The sequence below is a fragment of the Marmota flaviventris genome, chromosome 9, assembly GCF_047511675.1.
Source record: "Marmota flaviventris isolate mMarFla1 chromosome 9, mMarFla1.hap1, whole genome shotgun sequence".
Lineage (NCBI taxonomy): Eukaryota > Metazoa > Chordata > Mammalia > Rodentia > Sciuridae > Marmota > Marmota flaviventris.
In genome coordinates, this window is record NC_092506.1 from 67,044,440 (window position 1) to 67,066,096 (window position 21,657).

At 43.0% G+C, this 21,657-nt stretch overlaps 1 protein-coding gene across 13 annotated transcripts in view; it reads right to left on the bottom strand.

The window, feature by feature from the left end:
- Tenm4 (teneurin transmembrane protein 4) overlaps nucleotides 1-21,657 on the bottom strand; it is a 753,505-nt gene that overhangs the window by 524,739 nt on the left and 207,109 nt on the right. The gene's annotated exons all lie outside the window — the stretch shown is intronic.

Genomic DNA, 21,657 nt, shown 5'->3' on the forward strand with positions numbered 1-21,657 from the left:
TGCCACTGAAGGCTAACCCCACGGCTCTACATTCCTTTTAGCATCTTTCAAAAGTTCTCCTATAACTTTTGCTCTTCTAATTGAGGATGCCTGTTGTCCCAGAAAATATTGCCTTCTATCAATCTAACATTAGACACAATTAAATTTCTTAATGACATTTGTGATCATTATGCCATGCTTCTAATTGAAAATGAATAATTGAAATTCTAATTATTACAGGAGTCAATAGAAGGCAACTCTAGACAGTAACTTGCTAGGCAGAGCTTAAATTCTCAATTGCTTTTTAAATCCAACAGGTGCCTCGCTAGTCAATTATTCAGTGAACATGTATTTCTGTGGGCAATGTCTTGGGAAGAAGCTTAAAATACAAGGACCCATTAGTGATTTTTTGAGAAGCTAAGTGTTGGGTTCTGGCAATATGGAGGATTAGATGTATGGCTTTTCCTTCCCATCAAACCATCCAGAAATTTGAGACAAAATGAAATGGAAAGGAAAAAAAAAAAATCAAATAAGGGATATTTAGCTAGAGCATTAGGTGAAAAAAACTGACACCATGGTGGCCCCACAAGCACAGATGACACATAGACCTGGATAGGTAGGGACTGACATATCAATGGCCACATGATCATGTGAGTCAGAGAATTAGAAAAGAGTGCCAAGATCCCAGCATAAGCCCTGGATCTTGGAAGCTTTTCTTCCCTCTAAGTATGAGATTCTGTCTATCCAGCCACATAGGAGCACTAGAAATTTGCTTCTGCTCAGGTGTTTGAATAGAGAAAAAGATATTTTCATGATACAGAAAAACTCTGAAGTCCAAATTTAGAATACCTATGAGTTACTAGCATCCTAAACTAAGAAGTTAACATGAAAGTCAGCCCACAACCAGTGGACCTTCTGTGGTGTTTGGTCAAATCTGGCAGAAAATAGTCCCATAGATTCTGTAGGGGCATTTCTATAACTTTGCAGGTAGAAAAATCACACTGGAAAAACAAAGAAAAGAAACAGGAGCTGAGCTTACAGAAAATGATAAATCACCCAAGAACTCTTCACCAGCAGGTGCAAGGAAGCTAACACCCTTGAAATACTAAAATAATCTGAGAGATTATGGATGTATTTAAATGACTAAAAAGATAAATGAAGGGATAAAATTATATTAAAAGAACAAGACTATGTTCTTTCAGCTATGAAAACATAAAAGCAGTTTTGAAAAATAACCAAGTAAAATGTGAGAAATGAAAAAAAACCAAAACACCCACAGTCATTAAGATTAAAATTCAGGCGCTGAATGAAATAGCAGATTAAGTACAGCTAAAGGGAGATTTAGGGAACTCAAAAATAGGCTTGTGGAAATTTCCCATAATGCAGCACATGGGAATAGATGGAAAACAGGACAGATCCGTTACAACAGAGGAGGATAAATGAGATCAATATACAGCTCATGGCAATTTCAGAGGGAGTAATGGAGGAGAGGATGGATTTGAGGAAATGAGAACTGAGGATGGTCCAAACTGACCAGGGACATGAAACTATGGACAAAAGGTGGCAAAGAAAAAAAAAGTGAAATCTCTCAGTGTTGGTTTCCTTTCATTGTCTTAAAGGGATCCCTGTTTGGTAAGCTGAAAAATTAAAATTAAGAAATAAAGAGAATCATGGATTGAAAGCAGCTCAGGAGGTAGCAGTCATTCATGGGGGAACAGTTCTGTCAAGTTGTTCTCTCTGGTGCACTTGCCAGAAAACTAGGGCACTTGCTCGGTGCCCGGAGCTACCTGAGTGTCAGACTGCATGATCATTCCTGGTTCTTCACAGTTCTCCTTGTGCTCTGTGCCCTGGACTTCTCAATACTTTTACTAGAGGCAGAGTGCATACCCTTATACTGCTACCCTTTGGTCTAGTGATGTGACTTGCTTCGGCCAACAGGATGCTAACAGATATAAAGTGTGGAAACACTTATGACTTTCCACTGTGGAGCTTGTCCTCTGTTCCCCTGCCACTGCCATGAGGAGCATATGCCCCCTGCTGATCCATTGGTCCAGGGAGGAGGAAAATCTCATGAGGCCCCTGGATTCACCCCCTGCAGACTGGAGCCAAACCCAGCAAGCCCACTGTCCATCAGCAAACCTCAGCTGACTCCCAGACTCATGAGCAGGAATAAATTATCATTTTAAGTCGCTGAATTTTCAAGTGGCTCATTAATACAGCACGATTGTGGCAACAGTTACTTAATACATGTATTTGCTCAACCAACTATGCAGCTCCATGGTGGGCTTTGCTGGCCCCATTTTGCCATAAGGAAAACTCAAAGGCCACAAGAAGGAACACTACTTACCCAGTGTCACTCAAGTAAATTTTAAGAACTAAGACTTACCCTATTTCTAATACCTGAACATTTAAGACCTTTACTAAACTGCATCTCAGCAGTGTTTATTGTATTGATGTAAGAACAGATGAATGAGTAGACAAACTGATAACAACCCATCTACGGGGCCTAGCTCATCACCTGTACTCACCCAAACTCACCCTCAGGATCTGACCATATAAGGCTGGGCAAGCACATCAAAGTCCCTGAAGAGGCTCATTTCCCCTTTAGGAGGTTTCTGCTGTATCAAGAACTTGCCCAGAAGATGAGTCCCCTTCATGCCAGGGGAAGAAAACCATGCTGCCCTGGAGTGGAAAATAATCACAGCCTGTCAGACTCCTCCTTGGCTTGCTGGTGACCTTCATGGTCCATCAGATAGTGTCAAGGATGGGACCTCCAGAGGTTCTCAGTGAGCAGTTGGTGAAGCCCTCATCTAGATGGATGGCACAGAGCCGAATCTGTGTCATAGCGCCTGGTATTTAGCAGCTGCCAGAGAACGGTTTGATTGGTATAGCTTTCCCTCTGACCTGATGGGATCCTAAATAATTCATTGTCTTGTTCTACTTGATGTGGGAATGACAGGCCATGCTGAGAGGGTAGAGAGGGTCCCCTGTTCAAGCAGCAGAATATGAAGACGTTTAGACACCCATCCCTCCCCCTTTGATTTGGCATCTCAAAACAAACTGAAATAAAATTGGTGATGAAATACTTGAGATTTGGATCCTGCTTTTGATTTCACAAAACAATTTAAAATTTATTTCCCATCCAGTAGAAAGAAAAATAGACAAAGGATAAAAACATTCTATTCAGGGAAGAACAAATACAAACAGCTAATAAACATATGAAAAGATGTTTGGTTGCACGGATAATTAAAGAAATACAGATCTAAAAAAACAATAAAATGCCATTTTTTTTCCATGTTAGGTTGACAAAAATACAAAAGCTTGAGAATTTCCATTGTTTGCCCATAGGAAAGGGCCCTCTCAGAGATTATTGATGTGGGCGTCCACTGGGAAAGCTTTTTGCAGGACAATTTGCGATATCCATCAAAATTAAAAACATTTTGGTCCATCCACTTGATTATTAGAAAATTATTCTCCAGTTATAACTACACTCTAAAATATGCCAATATAGACTTATAAGTTCATTAAAGAGTTATCCATACTAGCAAAAAAACTAGAAATGCCTAAGTAGGTGTGTGCAACCAACCTCTGGTACATTCCAACACTGGACAAGTACATAGCAATTCACAGGAATGAGTGAGCTCTGTAGGTAGCCATAGTGAAATAACCTCCAGTATGTAGTCCAGGAGCTATGCTGAGCAGAGAACAGAGGATGGAGGCATCTCTTTGATGTAAATAAAACACAGGTCTAAACTTTCTCCTTTTCTTTTTCTTGGAATAATAAGAAACTCCCCCTACGGTGGTCAGCTGTAGACAACTAGGAAGCTGATCTGAGCCTACGTTTCCCTGCATCTTTCTGAACTCTGTTCTTTCTGACCCTGAACCCTGCCCTCTGCACCCCCATACAAGAGGAGTTACCAGGGCAGCAAGTATAAAGATTCCTTTTAGTTTCCTTACCCTTTCACATGTTAAGAAAATCTAACAAATGTCACAACTTACTACAATATTTTTGTTTAATTTTCTTTTGAGTTGTAGATGGACACCACACCTTTATTTTATTTATTTATTTTTATGTGCTGAGGATCAAACCCAGTGCCTCACATATGCTAGTCAAGTGCTCTACCACTGAGCCACAACCCCAACCGGACTATAATATTAGGAGTTTGTTATTATTTGCTCAAGTGCCATGCAGGCAAGGTGACAGGGAAGCAGCTGAGGCTGGAAGAGAGGAGGAGAGTCAAACATGGAGGGGCAGGGGCAGGAGTGGGGGGGATAGGGCTCCTAGGAAGGGAGGAGTTTGAATTACCCCAGTGGGTTTCTTTGACAAGCCAGGGCTGTTCTGTCCTGGGGATAATCAGAAAAAAGAAGAAACTGGGACGAGGAAGGAGATGGTGGAAGTCAGGGTAGGACAGATGGATTTGTATGGAGCCCTAAAAGCAAAAGCTGTGGTGGGAACTGAAGGGGCATCAGGCAACTTCCAGGTGGCAGAAAGTGGCAGGGATCCAAGGACAACAGTGGAAAAAAGCCCAGTAAGAGGGTCCTGCAGGGATTACGGAGCATGGCTCACAAGTGACAGCAAAGCTCTTTAAGTTACTATGCAGGGATGGGCATGGAGAAAATCTTCCCACAATTAGGGTAGGTTCAGGAAGAAAGAGCAAGGTAGCTGCTAATTTCCATCCCAACTGTTCAAGTTTATTTTCCCATGGAGTTGTAAGATACCAACATGGGTATCCCTCTGTCTCCTTCTCTGCTCAGCACCAGCACAGTACCCCCAGTTAGTAGGACCCGTTGAAGGGCCTCCTGGGATGCTGCCGTTATGAGGTCCAGGTAGCCTTTGCTTCCCACACCTTGCTCAAGTGTCCCTCTCAGATCCCTGCAGCCAGGTCTTCTATAGAACCTGGAATCTGCTAACGGAAGTTATCTATACATGCAAAGAGGTTCAGAGAACTCCTTCTGGAAAGCTGACCTATTTAGCCAGTTAGGAATATCTGAGCAATAAAGATTCATTTGACTCTATTAGATCAAATGTAAAAATAAAACTAAAATTAATTTAAAATGATGGCACATAGCTCCTTACAAAAGCACCTTTGATGTGCATTCAGCACGTGGAAGAGCCAAAGTTAAGGGAGGCAATGAGGTGTCAGTGATCCCAGCAACTGGAGGAAAGAGATAACACGGATAAAAGAAATCCACAGATAATCAAAATTAAAAATCCTTTATTCTTTCTCCCCATTTCAACTTCATCCCTAGCATACTCTTGTGAGGACCTATAAAGAACACGCTCAGAGTCCTTTGATCTTCTCTTCCATCCCTTTTTCTGTCAAGGTGGAGGGACTGATAAGAAGAGGGAATGACAGCCCTGCCTGAGAACTTGACAGAGCTGGGTTTGGAGGGCTTGCTTTACCTTTCCTGGCTTTTCTGCAGCCCAGGATGCTGGCCGTTTGGAGTAATAGCAGCAGTATTCGTTTCCTTCTGCTTTGTGGTGGGGTTGATCCAATAGGAGGCACTAACCTCGGGGGATTGGAGAAGACAGAGATGGAATATTTATTCCCAATTTTTTCCTGCTAGGTACAGGTTAACAGGGGCTTCTTCCTCTACCCAAGGCCGTGGCTCCTCTGCAGCATCTTCGGTAGCTACAGCTCTTGAATAGTAACTCCTTCCACCCCTTCCCATTTAGTCCTGGGTATGGTGGATGGTCCTGCCGTGGCTAATCCTGGGGTGCTCTGCTTCCCTTATTGGTGTCTGGACAACCTGCCTTTTGTTGAACTCTCCTCAGGGGCCCCTTTGGAGTGTGCCATGTTTCCTGCACTTACCTTTATCGGTTCATTCAATGCCCTCATTTTCCAGAAAAGTAGAAGCATCTCTCCATGCCACTCCCTAAGAACATCGACCCTAACAACCTCATGCATAATCTCTCTGTCTAAGAGCATATTACTAGGAATCAGTAGAACTGGAATCCTAAGCCAGGATTGTCCAACACTAGAGCATGGTTTGACAACTGCATCGAACTACTGAGAAACCAACCTATCAGCAAGAATTTGCAAGATGCTAATAACTACAAGAGAACCAATGGGAAGTCCTACCACAGAGTGGAAAGGATTCAGAAGATTGGGTCTTTAAGACTGTCCTTACCAGGTTTGTCTGGATGCAGTAGGAATCCAGCCTTTGAGCACTTATTTTGCCTCTTGGATTCCAATTCCTAAAGCTCCTGCCTGGTCTCTGAACCTCACATGGTCCACCTTCAGATTTCATGACTGCCAATGGGCTCTGGGACTTTCTGATGAGTAAGGTAGAAGCTCAGGGTCTTCTATATCCTCATTCATCCATCCACCTAGTCATGGCACAATTACTAAGCTACTACTCTGTTCCAGCCCACACGGAGTGGCCAAAATGAGCAAGACATGGCAGGAAATCTGCTATAGTGTGAGCTGAGTGGACTGCACCTCACCTCACCAGAATCACAAGGTTTCCTCCAGAAAGCTGTGTTTCAAAAGATGAGTAGGAGTTGGCATGGTAGGGATATGGAGATAGGGTGGTGAGTGAAGGCAGAGGCTTTCCAGGCAAGGGAGCTGGCCTGACAAAGGATAATGTTCAGGTAATGCCAGTAGTTCAGCATTTCTAAGCATAGGTGGAAGGAGGTGGACTGGAAAGGAATATGAGGACCAATCATAGTGGGCCTTGGTCAGTGCACTAAGGAACTAGACCTCCATTATGAGACTGGGGCCCACAGTTCAGAGGCTACTAAGCTGGCACATTGCTCTACCTTTCCTGGCTTTTCTGCAGCCCAGGATGCTGGCCGTTTGGAGTAATAGCAGCAGTATTCCTTTCCTTCTGCTTTATTTCATGAGGTCAAATTTGCAGGAGGCAAAAGTGGCCTTGACTTGTAAAACATCCGTTTTCAAATGTGAGAAGTTTCCTGCCTGCATATCTAAATCCTATCAGCTTCTTGCCCCACAAAATCTTTGTGGTTGGGTTGATCCAATAGGAGGCACTAAACTCAGGGGGTTGGAGACATGGGTGTCAAAAATACACGTCAACTAGTTTATTACTGTTATTGCCTTAGCTGTGGGTTCTTCAAGCTCCACCATTCCAAGGTACAAGTGAAAAGCCTAGTAGCCTCTCGACTAGATGGTATGTCTCAAAGGGCTGTTAGGCCATTTCTTAAAGAGCTTATTTAAAAACTTTTTCAAACCTATTCAGAAGTAAAGAAAATAGGTCAATTCCTGCAGACACATTACCCAGGATGCTGTTCTTCAGTCTCTTCCAGTTTTAGGTGAACCTAGAGCCTGGAGCTTACCACATGCCTGCTGGTGTTAGGGTCCTCAGCTAGAGGAAATGGACATCAGCCAGAAGTGCCCCCTGAAGCCTAATAATGATGATGGCTGGTGAGTCCTAATCCATTTGCTTCCTTCTACTTATACCTTGGAAGGGTGGAGGATGAAGAGACCTCAGCTAATAAAATAAAAATAATAAACTAGAAATAACTGACTTGTATCTTTGACACCTGTGTACCAAACAATCTGCCAGGCAGGTTGAGCCTCCCCATGTAGAGGTTTCTGAAGTAAAAGAGAACACACAGGCTATCAAAGTAGGTCACATAGAATCTCCATTTGACCCATTATCAAGGCCATGTCATGTGCTGTTCAGAAAGGAAAATTTCAAAACTGAACTTGAGACCAGAGAGCATCCCGACTCCACAAATGCTATCATTAAGAATCATCACAGATAATGTGGTTTTAATTAGAAGGGTTGAGATCCTGGCGGATGTTCAAAAGGCTTGTCATCTGAGAATCCACCAGTATCGGGGGTGCAAACAGCCTGAAAAACATGAGCCTGCTCAGGTGGAAGAATTCTAGCCTTCTTCCTGCAGACACCTGTGAGGTGAAGGGTCACTTGATACAGACTTGGGTGAGTGGAAAATTTAATGTTATCTCCCTTACATTGGTGAGAAAAGGAGGATAGAGGTTGGGTGGCTTGTCACATGTCTAGATGGAAAGGGCTTTGGAGTTGAACAGGCCTTTCTATCAGTAACTGATGATGATCTCTTGGACAAAAAATGTAACCTTGGTGACCTTTGGTTTCCTCAATGTGTAAAATAGGGTCAAACACACCCACACTCCTGTGGACCATGCAAAGGGTTGAGAGAACCAGTGCACCTCCACATTGGTCCAGGTGAGCTGGCATGATGTATGCTCAAAAGCATTGCCTCCTTCCGTCTCTCTTCTTCTCCATGCTGGGGCTGTGGGAACTCCTTTCCAACTCAAGTCTTTGTGAAAGCAAAGGTTGGCCCCTTGCAACAACTCTACACCACCTCTTATCCTTCATCTGTGAGGACCAGGACAGGGCTTTATTTCATGAGGTCAAATGTGCAGGAGGCAAAAGTGGTCTTGACTTGTAAAACATCCATTTTCAAATGTGAGAAGTTTCCTGCCTACATCTCTAAATCCTATCAGCTTCTTGCCCCACAAAATCTTTACTGACAGTGAATCCATTAAATACTAATAGGCTTCCCAGCACATCACATAATCCTTGTCTTCTAACAGAGCCAGGGGCTTAGGCAGATGCAGTTATTTCAACCAGGCAAAACTGTTGGTCTCTTTTAAAGCATGTGATCTTGCTCTGAGTCCATTGACTGAGGCATCCACCCACGAGTCAAGGTAAGCCAATCGCTCATGCTCAACTGAAAAGAAACAAACCCAAGATGAGCAGCTGAAGTGGAGTTTCAGACTTGGCTTTACCATTCACTAGCTGTGCACTCAGGGATGTTTTTCTTCACTTCTCTGGTCCATTTGAAATTACCAGAGGTCAGGTCTGGTCTTGTTTCTTTTCTTTCTTTCCTGCCTTCATTCCTTCTTTTCTTTCTTTTTTCAGTGTTGGGAACTGAACCAAGAAATTCATCACTGAGCTACATTCCAAGCCAGCAGCCCTTTGATGAACTCTCTTTATTCCTGCAAATGTGTTAGATATATTTTGTATGCATTATTTTAGTTTTCACAACCACTCTACAAATCCTTTCTGTTTGCCTGATTTTAGAGAATAAACTGTAGTTAAAGAAGGTATTTGACTGATGATCATAGAATAGAAAACCCACTGGAGTCCAGTGAAGCCCTCCAGGGAAGGTGGAGAGCTGCCTTATTCTTCCTTGTGGCCCAGTTGGCAGCTCCTGTGCCTCATGCAGTGAAATAGGATTGTGGATTCAGGGAAGCACCATTTGCTTTAGTTCAACTCCGGCCTCCCTCTTCAGACAGAGTACTTCCTGGTGCTGGCTCAAAGCTCTTCTAGGCTGCCCTCATTATCACCAGAGGGTCCCTCGCTCCTCCCAGCACCACCCCTCCCCCCCGCAGATGCAGACTTGCTGGAGGGACTCAGACCCAGACCATGCCCAGCCTTGCCCAGCCCTGCCATTCTTCTTCCTGTGACCCTTTGATCAAAGAATAACTTGGCTATGAAAATGACATTTCCTGAGACTGGATTTTCCTTTCTAGAACCAAAAAAAAAAAAAAAAGAAAAAAGAAAATGAGGCAGCTTAGAGAGCACAGCCAGGTCAATTTGTAATCACCTGGGCTCCAAAGAGGCTATAATTGAATGAAAATTTGCCATGAGGCATAGGGGCCAGTGCTCCTGTCTGATGAGGCAGGTATGTGGTGGGAAGCTGTCTAGTAGGTCATTTCTGCCATGAGCTTTGCAAACTGGACCTTGTGCCTGGGAAGCCCCTGGGCAGTATCTCCTCACTGCAAACCCTGGCCTCAGTCCCAGGATAATGCAGTACCTGGCCACGGAGCTAGTGACAGAGTTGTGCAAGGGGGTTGAGTTGCCATAGCCCAAATGCTTTAATGTTTCTACCACTCAAACCTGCACCCAACTCTTGGCAAGGGGCTTATGCAACCATCATTACTTAGGCACCGATTCTGTTCCTGGTTCTTCTGTTAATGTTCTCCATGATCCCCTGAAAGGCTAAAGGAAATGAGTCTAGTTTTCTTCTTAGGTTTCAATGTCTTATATTGACTGGCTTGGTTTAGCTCTGAATCCAAACCCCATCTCAACTCTCCTAGAATGGAGCCTCATACCCCAGTGACCCCTGGGCACGACTCTTCCCACCCACCATTGAGTCTGGGGGCTGGGCTGGAAATACACAAACTGAAAGAGGGAGAGAGCCAGAGTGCAAGAGGGAGAGAGAGAATGCTCTGTGGTCCTATAGACCAGGAAGCTTACGCTTTTGTTGGATTATTTTTTCTTCAGGCGGAGGGTGTATGGGTTTAAGGATGAAACCATTTAATAGCACAGATCTTGACAAAACAAAGCCAGTGCCTTCTTCCTCTACAACCTCTTGAATTTCTTCCCTGACCCCCAGAGACAAATACCGGGGCAGGGCTTAGCGTTCTTCCGAAGATGTTATGCTGCCAACATTTGGTCTCTTCTAGCCTCTGGATGGATGAAAGCAAATCATATGCATGGTCCATGGGGACTCCAAAGGGGCCTGTGGAGGAACATGACATCACATCCCTGCAAGGATTTTCTGATCTTTGGAAAACAGGACTTTTTTCCCAGAAGTGGAGAGGGCATGAGGGAAGATAAACCCTCAGAGTTTGGAATCTGAAGTTTAGAAAGTGCATAAGAATCCAGTATGTGCCAGGCACCAGGTCTGTGTCCCCTGAGATATGATAGGTGTACACTCAACCCTGGAGAGTCAAGAGGCTCAGTTTTCTCATCCACACAATGGGACCCGTCATGATACCTATCTCCCTGGGCTGCCACGAGAGCAAGAAAAAGCTGCTGTGGCAGTGTGAAGTGCCTTGTGTTGGCCAGTTTCTTGATAGTTTCCTCGAGTTCTTCTATGAGCTCTGTTCAGGGAGACCAGCCATTGATCTGACACTCCAATCTGGACCTTTTCTTGAAAATTACCAGATTCAACAAAGAACATCTGTCCCTGTGCAGGGAGCCCCCAGGAAGTAGACACCAGCCCTGATGATTAAATTACTACTACCCCTGGCTAGAACTGAAAACAAATTTTATAAGTGTAAACGGCTCGTTCTACACATTTCCCTTAATGCTTTGATGATCAGCCCTTTTCCCACCCCCATTTCCTCACGACAGCAAGAGCTGTTTTGGAAATAAGACCTCAAGATGTAACTCTGAAAACAATTCAAAAAGGAATGTGTGGCACTGCCAGGGGTAGAGCTTCTCAGAGAAGTCGCTTGGTGCATTAGGATTCAAGAGAGAGACTTAGATTCAAACCCAGCTAAGTCTTAAGCTGACTGTGTGATCTTGGACAAATTACTTAACATCTCTGAGTCTTAAGTATCTTGGCTATAAAAGCAGAAAAATGATATCCTTCAGGAATAAATGGGATGAGACATAAAGGTGACTAATATAGAAGGCACTTAATAAATATTCACCAAAAAGAGCTGAATTGAATTTGTGTCTGTTATTATCCTCCCCTCCCTAGTACCTTTGGTGAAAACTCTAGCTTTTCTAATTCTCCCTCACCGCCTGCCCAGCACAACATTCTTTTCCAATGGTCTCAGTGGCGAGAGGAAGATGGAAAGCATTTGGCCAGAACGCAGACCTCATTAACTCCCATGTCTCTCCATCTGCTATCTATCAGGCACCCATTGCAAGGAGGCAGATGACCAATAAAAGCCCTCCCGTTTCCCTTTGTCTCCAGGCCAGTGCGTGACAGTGCAAAGCTGTCCACAAAGGTGGGCTCCCGTCTGGGCTTTGCTCTGCCTTGTGCTTTGTAGCAAGAGCATGGGGTTTGCAGGGCTCAGGAAAAGGAAAGCCGAGTTCACAGCCAATTCAGAGGCAGCAGCTGGGCTCAGCTGGCGTCCTCTGTAGGAACATGGTGAACAGCAGGAACACGGTGGAGTAAGGAGGCCGCTACTCTCAACACAGGAATCTGTTTCAAATGAGTGTCTGTATTCCCCAAGGGCACCGAAAACATGGCTTGATTTACAAAAGTGATTTCTGTGTTCCAGTTTTTCCAGGAATATGCTGCTTGCTGAAAGGAAGGTACCAGGAGTCCGAGTCGATACTAAATGTTCTATAAATAGGAGTTACTGGTAGTACATAAAAAGTATGCTGAGGACACCTCTATACCTGTTACAGGTGGGATATAGGTTTGACTCTGAGCTTCCTGGCAGCCAACAGGAAGCAGTAAACAGCATCAGTTTTGATTTGTTTTGCAATTCCTAATGTCTAAAAACCCAGGACAAGCACCATTATTTAAGCCAGAAAAATATCTTCCATAGGTTCTCAGAGAACAAACATTGTGTAATGGGAAGAAAAAGGTGTTGCTGGGCAGTATCCCAATGGGAGATGCAGGGGCCATTTTCCTGATGTTGAGTGCAGCCCCTCCTTACCAGTGTCTGACTGTGCAGAAAGGGTGCCACCTTTCTCCCCATGCTACCAAGGCAGCTGCAATCACTGGCTGGAACAGCCGCTCCACAGTTCCAAGCCACCAGAGCCAGCATCCATCGCTTGGCCTTTGTGTTTTGTCACTGGAGGAATTAGAGTACTATTAATCAACCAATCAGTCCAATAAGTCTCATTACCATTGAAGAAGAGAAAGTAGGTTTTATTTATGCAATTATAAGGCATTTAAAAAACAAAGGGATTGTTATTAATACTTGAGCCTGGCAATCTTCCCAGAGTGGTAAACTGACAAGAGCTTTGTTGGTGAAGAGGCGACACAGCAGTTATAGATCACTGTCCCTTTGCTCCAAGCTTCTGGTTTGTGGCAGTGCCTCCTGAATATTCAAGGAGGGTTCTGAGGGTCCTTGGCCCTCAGTGTTGTTAGGAGAAAATATGGGTGGTTGGAGAGGTCGGAGAATGGTGCACTGCAAGATCCTGGCCAAAAAATCCAGCCTCTCTGGGCAGGAGCTTCCCAGTGGTTGTGTTGGAAACTGAACCAACGCACTGGGAAGAACTTTTACAAAGTACTTGTACCTCACCCCCATTTCATACCAGCTGAATCAGAATCTCAGAGGGTGACCTCCAAAGAGTGTGTTTCAGAAGGGCTCCTGGTGACTCCAGAACATAAGCAGATCTGAAGGCCATGCCTGGTTGCCTCTGTGAACACCTGCCTTTAGTCTTGTCAACATTTGGGATTTCTAGGAGATATCCCATCCAGGGTTCTTTCACACAACTACCCCCAGAGGCCCCACAGGTAACCCAGTAAGTGAAGTCATCCAGGTACGGGGCAAAAGATGCTGATGTGTCTTGAGTAGAAACACAACACCTGCTGGGTTGTTGTTCAAGATACAGTACAGGAAAAAGCACAGGGCACGTACCACCCTCAACCTCCAGTTTGAGAGCCCTGATAACCAACAGACCCCAGTCCCAGTCAAATGGCTAGCTCACTGGCCCGTAATGCATCAAATTGGCTGCTTCCTGGTGAAGCAGCCATTCCTTGCTGACTTCCCTGTGGAAGCCTCAAGCACATGCATGGTGAGCATTCAGTAAGTGCTAACTGAATCAAACATTCAATGTGCAATCAGTAAATACTGACTGGATCAAGCAAATGGTGGGCATTCACTAGGCTGGCGTAGTCCAATGCTGTCACCACAGCCCACGTGTAGCTAGCTGTTCATCCCTGGAAGCGTGGCTAGTTCCAACTAATAATTCGTGGCACATGTAAAATACATATCCCATTTCACAGACTAAGTCTTTCATTTACAAATTTTAAAGTTAATTACATGTTTAAATTTTGAATATATTGTGTAAAATAAAATATCTTACTAAAACTGATCTGTCTCACCTGTTTCTTTCCCTTTTAAAAATGTGCCTATTTGCTAGGGATATAGCTCAGTTGGTAGAGTGCTTGCCTCGCATGCACAAGGCCCTGGGTTCAATCCCCAGCACCACAAAAAAAAAAAAAAAAAAAAAAAAAAAAAAAGAAAGAAAGAAAGGAAAAAGGAAAAAAAAGAAAGATAAGAAAAAAAAAGTCCCTGTTAGAAAATTTGAAATATTTTATTTCCATTTGGAAAATGCTGCTCTGAAGTCAGCTTGCCTTCAGAGAAAAACTAGTCTTCCTCTGGGGCTGGGAGGGCACACCACCTGTTCCCAACTCCCTCCCTCTGCCCAGGGTGTGGTTATTTGTAAATGACTCAGGAAACTGTCTAGGTTCTTTCCCTCAAAGTTTTCCTCTCTGATGCTTTTCTCATTTGCTTCTCATCCTTCAAGCCCCAGAGAAACTGCTACTTCCTCTGTGATGCCCTCCCTGATGTGGCAGATGGAGTCAGTAGCACTCCAATTTGCCCCTTCTGTCACTGAGCTCAGGTCACCATTGCCACGCTTCTCCCAGGAATGGGTGTGATCTCTGGACCAGTTGGTCTCCTTCACAAGGTTTCTTAGATATAAGACTGGTGTTCTCTTCTTTGTGGCCCCAAGTCCTGGCTCAAGATCTGACAGATGCTTGGCAAAATGGTGGATGAATGGATGGATCCTTCTTCTCAAAGGGAGGTATCTTTATTTCCTCAACAAATACTTACTAAACATCTACTATGTACCAAGCATACCAAGCACAGTCTAGGCACAGAGAATACTGCAATGAGCAAAACAGACAAAATGCCTGCTCTCATGGAGCTTCCAGGCCAGTGTAAAAAAGTTCCTCACAACATGGTGGATCCCAGATGTTCAATGAATCTTCATAAGCATGGCTGCAGAAGAAGAGGGTGAAAGGGCAGGGGAAGTTCCTGTGCCCAGAGCCCATCCTTTTGCAAGATTCAGGCCCTGATCTTTGCTACGGCTCTCACTAGAGACTTCCTTAACAGAGTCTTTACAACCCTTTGCTTGCATTGAGTACTAAAGAGTTTAGGAGGTGCAATAACAGAGTGACAGCCACTATTTATTGGTTCTGATGGAGATAGAGGAGGCTCTGAATTGACCAAAGCAAGGCTTTTGCTTTACTTACAGGCATAGCAGAAGTGACTGAGGAGATTGGTAAGACTTTCAGGATTGTCTAAAAAGAGTAATCAAAAGAACAGTAAATGGAAGCCATTGTAGCCATGAAATGAAGGATCATTGAACTGAAGGCTCTCTGCCCTTCAGTACCACCAAGTTTTGTGAGAGAGACAGGCACACACTTTAAGTCATGAGATACGAACCAGGTTGAGTGACGAGCTAAGCACTCACAGGGTACATTTTGGATCTCTCATAGGAGTCTTGTCTTCTCTCTATAATCGCTTCCTTCCAATTTCAGTGACTGATTTCTCCATCCACCTACCTAACCAACCAGAAACTAGAGACAACCCTGTTGCCTCCCCCCACCACTCTCTTTACCATCCACATGTCATCAATTGTTTAGTTGGTCAGTTTTACTTCCTAGCCATCTCTCCCACCTGCCATGTGTCTGCATCCACACTGCCAGCACTGGAGTCCGGTCCTCCCTCATCACATCAACACTGGGGCTATTGCAATCTCCCAGTGTCTTCTCTTGACATAGTCCCCACACATAATGTTCTGCAGAGGCCACCTGCTCTGTTTAAATTCAAAGATTAATATCCCAACATGAGAAGGATATCGGGAAAGCCTCACTGCTCAGACCATGGTGCTAAATCTGAGCCAGAGGATGAAGGGCAATGCTGGGTAAGCTGCAGAGGACACTGGAGTAGAGTACAGAGATTAAGCTTTGGAGTCAGAAATGTCTGGCTTCAAATTGCAAATCTGCTACTTTCTTGCTTGGAACCTAGGAAAAATCACTTACTATCTCTGATTCTTGGTTTCCTCTTGTGTAAAAGAGGATCATCTTATCTACTTCCATGGTATGGCCTCTTTTGACCTTATAGTACATGCCATAGAGAATGAATGATTCAGGGTATGGATAGAACTTATCCAAGTATCTGGAATTCAAGTTTGTAATAAATTGTAGTTGATTGAAAAGAAAAAAAAGATGACTCATGGAAAGTAGGTCTTTGTCTCCTTAGAGAAAACTAGAATTCCTACAGAACCCAGGTCCTGCCCCAGATGTAGCACTTCCTCACTGAAAAATTCCGGATGCCTGTATAACCTATAAATTGATCATGTTTTTAACTGTGCTGGCGAAATTTCACCTTCTTCTAAGTAAACCTAGATAGATGATCCTTTCTATTTCATCACATGATTGTGAAGAATCCTTAGCTTTTTTAGTTTTTTTGCTTTTCAACATTAATGTGAAGAAGGAAACACTCACTTGTGAAATTCCAGTGATTAAGAGGGAAAACTGAACTGCTTTGAAAAAGCACAGTCACTCACTAAAGAGAACCTTCTCTACTCTGAACTGAGAGAGAGAGAGAGAGAGAGAGAGAGAGAGAGAGAGAGAAACAGAGAGAGAAACAGAAGGGAAAAGGAGACCTAGAAAATTTGCAGCAATACATGGATCAGCAAACTTTTCCTTAAAGTGTTGAACTGTAGATAATGTAGACTTTGTGGGCTACATGATCTTTGCAACTGCTCAGCTCTTCATTTTAACACAAAACGAATGACACAGACAATATATAAATGAATAATGTTTGTATCTTAATAAAATTTTGTTGACAAAAACAAGTGGCTAAGTGAACTGACCCTGAACCATGGACTAGCTGTCAGACACTGTAAGTTCACTTCATCTCTTCAAACCTTACTTCCTCTACCAAAACATGGGAATGACTGGCATGAGTGAGAACTAACTCAGTCCTCATTGTTTATGGATTCCCTGTGTACCTTTCCCCTAAAATGTATTTGTGAATTTGCTTGTTCATTAGATTTACTTGTAATCCCCAAATGACTCAATATTCTCATGGTCATTTGTGACTGTGCACAGAGTAATAAAAAACTAATGTCACCCAATGTGACATTCCCAGCTGAGTTTGAGCACAGCAGTTCTCTGCCAGCTTCTTGTTTCAACTTTCCTACTAGAGACAAGGGTCCTTGTCACAGTTTATTTAGTACCATGCTTTTCATATTTTTGTGTGTATGTTTGTTTGTTTGTTTCCTTTTTTGGTGATTTCACAGTGTAAAATGTCCCTCAAGCATAGTGCTGAAGTGCCGTCTAGTGTTCCTAGGTGCCAGCCGCAGTGTGCCTCACAGGGAAAATGCATGCACGAGATCAGCTTCACTCAGACATGAGTTATTGGGCTATTGGCTGTGTGTTCAATGTCAGTGAATCAAAAAATATGTTAAATAAGCTATGTTAAAGTAGAAACGCACATGAAATGGTAATGAATTGATGGGTTGATGAAAATGTAGTGACCAGAGGTGAGCAGGAGCCTAACCCTATTTTCCCCTAGAAGCAATGGCTCAATGTTCACTAATTCAGTGTTCAGGTCTGTTTCAAACAATATAACTACTACGAATAATAAGAAACACCTTACATGAATACACGGGACAGGGTAGTAGTTAACAATCTATTATAAAATTCTTAGTTAATAACAGTGCTATGGGCTGGGGATGTGGCTCAGTGGCAGAGTGCTTGCCCAGCATGTGTGAGGCCCTGGGTCCCCTGCCATCCCAACCATGCTCACACACACAAAAGCATTTTAAATAAAAATGCTATGACATGCTATTATTACTAGTTAATCATAGCACTTTACTGTTATTACTAATTAACCACGTTAGCATCAGTCCATCTGTAGCAAGAGTGCTACATTGCTGTCATTAAGTGGTTGTATCCAAAGTCAGCCAGAGAATGTGTCCACTTATTTTTCCAATGACTTCCTGAAGGGAGAAAGATAGGCTTTCCTACCGATGGTTTCCCAGAGGCTTCTGTAGACAGAAAACAGTATAAGGTGGTCTCAGGATCACTAACTTTGGGCAAAGATCCAAACAGCCTCTTCAGGGAGGGAAATGAGGAGCTATACCTGAAGGCCCCACCTGAGTGGGAACAGGCCTCCTCAGGCCTTCACTTGCCCTGTTGGTGGAGCAGACTCTGAAAAGCAGCACCCCCACTCCTTGCTGCCCTAGTTAAAATGCCGACCTGGTATTTATTTGTTTTCTTCCAGACAGATGCCAATTATAGGGGGTTGGGGGAAGAGACAATGGCCCAGATCTGATTGACAACGGCTGCTGAACAAGGGGCCTCTGTGGCATGTTTAATGAAAAGGCCACTGTGTTTTTATTGCATCTATTTGATTTTAGAGTGTCGTTTGTAAAAACAATTCAACCAGCAGGATTAACTGCTTCTGGGCTTTCTCTTCTCCCTGCAGCTCTGTGGGTGTCCTGCTGTCCCCTACTTCCTCCCTTCCTGTCTCTACCAGCAGCAGGTTCCTTTCCCACCTTCCAGGAAGCACAGGCCTGGGCACAGGCCCTACCAGGTCAGGACCCCCCTTGGCTCCTGGCTCTGTCTCCATACCCCCTACTCCCCAGCACCACCCTCCTTCTGATCAGCATCTCCTCTTGTCTGGCCACATGCAAGAACCTTGAAATTATGCTTCTTTCTGTTTCAAGACTCTGGAACGATCCCTCCACCCCAAGAGGCTTCTGGAAGCATGCAGGGAAGATTTGGGTTGTTATCAAGGGAGCATAGCTGGCACCTAGTGTGTGCAACAGGACTGTGATATCCAAAGCAGTCCCCAAATGGTTTTATGCCATTTTGTAGCCAAAGCAATCTAGTTTCTAATCCTGTAATCTAATTACCATAATATATGGTATCTAAATTACTTACCATTAAATATGCTATATTTACACTTTTAATCTAATTACTATTCTTCCCTTCTCTTAAGTGACTTGGTATCATCTTCATCAGATCAAATTTGAACACCTCATAGGGCATATAGGCTTTCACTGAATTCTAGGCCCTTCTGTCTCCCCAGGTTATCTCTTCTCATTGTGTTCCACCGACCATGGCTTCAACCCCAACCCCAACCCCAACATACTCTTCACTTCTACTCCAGCTCTGCTTCCTGTTCCTGTTCTAGCAAGAGCACCTTCAGTATCTTCTTGACAGTCAAATGCCTATCCATCCTCTGAGACTCTGTAGGCACCACCTCCTGCAGGAAGTCCTCTGTGACTCCGTCAGCCTCAGGCTGTCCCCATGATGCATAGTGATTGCTTATTGAAATTGTACCAAATTCGTGAATATTTTAAATGTTCCTATATCCTCAGTGTTCAGAACTTTATATACTCTAGGCAACTAATGAATTGTTTTTTTTCTTTTCTAAAAGTTAAGATGAAAATTTTTTAGCAGTTAAACTTAGCATTAATGATTTTTCACCTACTCACGCACATACACAAAATATAAGACAGTGCTGTTCTTGCTAACATTTCATTGCTTTATCAACTTAATTATTATGACTCTGGTTAACTCTAGGACTAGGTGGAAAATTAATTTTGACCAATTCTGAATTTCACTCTTAGTCCCTCTGTAGCACAAGGATGGCTCTGGAGTCCCAGATTTGTGGACCAGTGGAAGGCAATGGAAATGTAGCACTTCCCGTGTCACATTTGCAAGGCCCTGCTCAATCTCCAAATAGTTTATAAAGCTGGCTACATCAGGCTAATCTCCCTGCACCTTAGTCTCTTCGAAAGAAAAAATAAAGGACCTCTGAGATCCTTTTGTGGGATGAGCAAGCTCCCTTAGCTAAGACCTAACTTTGGCAAGATGTGTTCTAGTGCTATCCAATAGTCCCATAGTCAAAACTTTCCTTACAACATTAGGAGTGAGGCACCTTCTGAAAGGCAGAAGTTTGAGCTTTGATTTCTAGATCACTACCTATGATATAAGGCATGATGAAGAACTAATGAAGCTTCCTGGGCTGTCAACCCTGAGTGACTCAGCCCACATAAACTCTGGGAATCAGATAGACAGCCCCACTGCCTATCCTTCCTCACAAAGCAGCTGGCAGCCCACTCTGAGCAGAACAGCCCCAGAGGTTCTACAAAGTCAGTTGCACAGCCCTCAAATAATGACAGACCTCTGCCCTGCTATCAGGCACACTGTGCCACACCTGTGTGGGTCCATGAGCATGACCCCATTTCCATGAGACTTGCAGAATGATAAGCTTCATATACTTGCAGCCAATCTAACCATACCCAGAGTCACCTGCCAGCCTGCCAAAGAGACCTGCAGCCCAACCATCAGTGCCATCCAAAAATGCTCACAGTGTAGATCCGTGAGATACCTGCAGGCACTGCTGCAGTTGATTCCAGTTGAAGAAGCCACACAATATTAAAGTACCCAACTGGAACCAGAACCAATAAGGTCTACTCAACTGATACCCCAGGACACATCACCAAGAAAAACTCACTATGAAAGTTACCCCCATGAAGTTGGTAGAGGCAATTGATCTTCCAGGTGTACAAATATCAACATAAAGATATAAGAAATATAAAAATAGAAGGTAGCATGATACCTCCAAAGCAACATAGTAACTCCCTAGGAACAGACCCCAAAGAGGGTGAAAAATCAATGAACTGCCTGAAAAAGAATCCAAAATAGTTATTTTAAGAAAACTTAATGAGATACAAGAAATATAAAATACCCATGAGATTATAAGGAGAATTCATGATATGAATGAAAAAATTCAGCAAAGAGACCATAAAAGAGAACAAAACAGAAACTTTGAAATTAAGGAAGGCAATAAATGAAAAAAAAAATCAGACCCTTAAGACAGATTGTTTGAAAAAAATCCAATCAGATTGAAAGAAAGAAAGGTAAAAAGAGTGAAACAAGTCTATAAGACTCTTGTAACATCATTAAGCAAATATGTACATTATGAGTAATTTTTTTCTTTCCTTTGCTTTATTGAACTTTTTGACTGGAATTTATTTGAACCAAGAAGCTGTTTTCATGGGTTGATGAGAAAAACAAAATAGTTGATATATTAATAGTTTTAATAGTTGATATACATTATGAGGAGAATAAATGGGAAAAGGCATGGAAAACCTATCTAATGAAATGATTTCTAAGAACATAATTTCTAAATCTTGGGAAAGATATAGAACTCTACACCCAGAAAGCTCAAAAATCTCCTCATAGATTTAAGCAAAAAGGATCCTTGGGGCTGGGATTGTGGCTCAGTGGTAGAATGCTTGCCTAGCATGCGTGAGGCACTGGGTTCGATCCCCAGCAACACATAAAAATAAACAGATAAGATAAGGCATAAAAAAATCCTCTTCAAGGCATATTATAGTTAAACTGTCAAAAGTATAAGAAAAAGAGAGATTTTTAAAATAGCAAGAGAGAAAACATCAAGTCATATATAAAAGACTCTCCATTAGACTAATAATAGACTTCTCAGTGGAAACTTTACAGAATGGAAGAGAATGGGATGAGATATTCAAAGTCCTGAAAGAAAAGAACCACCAACCAGAAATACTATATCCTATATCCGGCAAAATTATCCCATAGAACTGAAGAAGAAATAAAGTCTTTCTGAGACAAAAACTGTGGCATCTCATCTCCACTAGACCAGCCTTACAAGAAATGCTTAAGGGAGTCTGCATTAGAAGTAGAAGAATGATGCCTACCACCATGAAAGTAATCAAAATTACAAAGCCATTAGTAAACTAGATACACTAAGGAGAAAAAGAATTAAATTTTATCAAAACCAAAAACTATCAAATCACAAAGATGAACAAGAGAAGAAGGTAACTAAGATATATAAAGCAACCAGAAAAATATTAGCAATAATAAAAAATTAATTTAGCTATCCCCCCTAAAAATATTGAGGAGGACCTCTCTATAAGGAGCCTTTCTGCAGAGCTTCCCCTGACTGGAAGAGAAGC